The sequence below is a fragment of the Cricetulus griseus genome (assembly GCF_003668045.3).
Source record: "Cricetulus griseus strain 17A/GY chromosome 1 unlocalized genomic scaffold, alternate assembly CriGri-PICRH-1.0 chr1_0, whole genome shotgun sequence".
NCBI classification, from domain to species: Eukaryota; Metazoa; Chordata; class Mammalia; order Rodentia; family Cricetidae; genus Cricetulus; species Cricetulus griseus.
This window is the reverse complement of record NW_023276806.1, coordinates 63,847,357-63,850,801: the sequence shown is the minus strand read 5'-3', so window position 1 is coordinate 63,850,801 and position 3,445 is coordinate 63,847,357. Positions and strand designations below refer to the sequence as shown.

The 3,445-nt window shown below is 45.8% G+C and overlaps 1 pseudogene; it reads right to left on the bottom strand.

Annotated features, from left to right (window-relative positions):
* Nucleotides 1–926: 926 nt before the first annotated feature.
* Nucleotides 927–3,445, bottom strand: LOC100773456 (annotated as a pseudogene).

Below are 3,445 nucleotides of genomic sequence, written 5' to 3'. Positions count from 1 at the left end.
CATTTGATTTGGTCCCATTTGACTGGAGTAGCTTTCAGACCATTGTTCTGCAATCTCTGGGCTCTATCCACACCAAGTCTTTGCTGACTAGCCACCCGAAGGCCACCTCCAGCCCCACCTACACATTGGGCTGCTCCTGCCCCCATGTAGAGGGCCCTTCAGCCATCTGACTTCTGAACTCTCATCCTGAAACCTTCTCAAGTCTTCACACTCCTCTCATTTCTATCGGGACAACCATTCTCAGAGTCTCTGGTTGCTGGGAAACTAGACCTTCCAAGCCAACAAAGCTGCTATCCCCTTTCTTGCCCCTGATCACCATTTTCAGCTTTCCTACCTCCCCTGTGTGTTGAATGAACTATTGTCCCCATTTCCCTTCCTACTAAAATTCCAGCTCTCATCCCAAGACTCGGAGGAGTCCTATCTCGGTACCCTCCTGCTGGCTGACTCCACCTCACAGGAATCTCCTTGAAGTCTACAACCCTTTGTAGAAAATAACAGGCTTTCCCAAGTAACACACTGCAGGCAGCATTGTAATTACTGGGCTTTTGGTCTGTCTCACTCACTGCTCTATTAATCTGCTAGATAAGTTTTGCATACGGGAGACTGATAAATGTTTGTTTGCTAAATACAATGAAGAAGGTTATGTTTAGAAGGCTATTTTCTATAATTAATAAGTTGTGCAACACAGAAGACAGCAGGGAAGATGACAAGGAAGTGGAGAGGAGTCATGGAGAAATTGGACTGTGGAGAAGATCCTTGCTGCGTGTGTAGAAGGGTATCATCAGGACTATTAAAGTGCACATGCTGCCACCTCCTGGCCCATCTGGGTCATGACAGCCTTGGTACTCTTTGGACTCTTCTTTTTTTTTTTTTTTTTTTTTTTTTGCCTTAATTCACTTTATTTCTTTTTTCTTGTATAAATTTCCTTATGTGGTAGCTGCAGTTGGAGTCAGTGTCAACTGGATGGAGACTCTATTGTGGGTTTTCACAAGATGCTCAACGAATTCCTGATAAGGAGACTTAATGAACCCAGTTTCTTTTCAGAGGTCAGGGGTCAAGTAGCTGTAGGTCTTGGAGATGGCATCGAAAGCGGCCTTGGCAAAGTTGCCCAGAATGGCAGTGCAGCCCCTGAATGATGTGGAACAGTCATTAATACCAGTCATCAGCAGCCTCTTGGGCACAGGAACAGAGACGATGCCAGTGCCTCTAGGGGCCCGGGATCCCTGTCACCTTTCATGGAACACTGTGGGACTTGCAAATAATGTTCCCTCAGTAGCTTCTCCACAAAGGGATGATGGAAAGCTTGGCCAAGATGATGGTCCCTTGGATGGCAATGGCTACTTCCTTGGAGCACTTAACACTAAGACCAACATGACCATTGTAGTCCCCAATAGTGACAAAAGCCTTGAGCCTGGTTCGCTGGGCAGCCTGAGTCTGTTTCTGCACTGGCATGATCTTTAGAGCCTCATCATTTAGGAATGCACCCAGGAAAAAGTCAATAATCTCAGGCTCCTTAATGAACAGGTGGATCTCCTCCAGAGATTGATCTTCATGTCCTTGAATGACAGCTTGGTGACAGGGATCCACTCCCTGTCTTTGGCTTTACCTCCATGAGTGGCAAATCTTTGAGCATGACCACGGTCCCCAAGACCCCCATCAGCTCCTCCATGGAAGCCATGAGAATCCTATTGGCCATTTGGTGTTTTCCAGAAGAAGAAGGAGAAGAAGAATAAGAGAAGAATAAGAGGAGAATAAGAGAAGAGGAGGAGGAGGAGGAGAAGAAAAGAAGAAGAAGAAGAAGAAGAAGAAGAAGAAGAAGAAGAAGAAGAAGAAGAAGAAGAAGAAGAAGAAGAAGAAGAAGAAGAAGAAAGCTTTGGTTTTGCAAATTTAAGGTAGGAGAGGTTGTTGGAGGACAATTCTTTTTTATTTAAATTCTTTAATTACTACTCATATTTACATATCTATCCCCCCATTCCCTCGCCCTACCATACTCCCATGTTCCCCACCAAGCCCCCCAACTCATCCCCCAACTCCTCCCCAGGGATAGTGAGGCCTTCCACCAGGGACCTTCAAAGACTGTCATATCATTTGGGGGAGGGTCTAGGTCATCCTTGCTGTATCTGGGCTGCAATAGTATCCCTCTATAGGGAATGGGCTCCCAAAGTCCATTTGTATACCAGAGATAAACACTGGCTCTGCTCCTCTGTTAGAGGTCCCATAGACTGCCCAGGCCTCCTAGCCTGCACCCACATTCAGAGGGCTGTTTCTGCAGCTTTATGACTAGGGTCTCTATGCTCTCACTATGTCAGGTCAACTGTTTCTATGGGTCTCTGCAGCACTATCTTGGCTTCTTTGTTCATCCCTCCTCCCTTTCCACAATTGGATTCCAGGGGTATGGTTCAGTGCTTAGCTGTGGGTGCCTGTTTCTGCTTCGAACAGCTACTGAGCTACTGGATGAAGGCTCTAGGAATGGTAACCAAGGTAGACACCAATCTCATTATTGGGGAAGGGCATCAATGGCATTTTCTCCACCACTGCTTGGATTCTTAGTTGGGGTCATCCCTGTGGATCCCCTAACATTTCCCCTGTGCCAGACCTCTCTCCATACCTGTACTGTCTCCCTCTATCAAGGCATCTCCTTTCTTGCCCTCCTCTATTCCTCCCCTGTCTCAGTCCTCTTGTTCTCCTCCCCCTCCCCTTCTTCCCTTCCCACCTCTTTCCTCTCCACCCATGCCCTGTGCTCCCACTTTGTTCATGGGTTCTTGTCCCCCTACCCTTCTTTGAGGGACTATGCAATTTTCTTTTGGGGTCCTCCTTGTTTCCTAGCTCCTCTGGCAGTGTGGATTGTAGGCTGGTAATCCTTTGCTCTATGTCTAAAAATCATATATGAGTGAGTACATACCATGTTTATCTTTTTGTGACTGGGTTACCTCACTCAGGATGGTTTCTTCTAGTTCTATCCATTTGCCTGAGAATTTCAAGATTCCATTGTTTTTTTCACAGTTTAATATTCTGTTTAATACTAATATATACATATGTGTTTCCATCAAATTCACCCCTCATTCCATTTACTTCTCTGTTCTCTCAGCCCCCACCTTTCTCTCCTAACTTCATTGTGTTCTTTTAGTTTTTTTTTTTTTTTTCAATACCCATTGTGGACTCAGATTAAGCATTAAAAAAAATCCTTCTTGTAAGGGACACCGTAACCCTGCTCTGGGCTGGCTACAGGTGTGCCTGACCACACCTGCAAGGGCATGGTCAGGGTGAAGTGGGGAAGGTTTAAGAGTGAGAGGCACGCACATGGGGGACCCTTCTTCCTTTTCATCATTGGCTTGTTCTACTTACTCTGTTCCCTGCCAGCTGGCTAGGTTGCTCAGTAAGTAAGGCATCTCCCTAATAAATACCCTAATATTTTTACCTGACTCTGTATTGGTAATTTACTCAT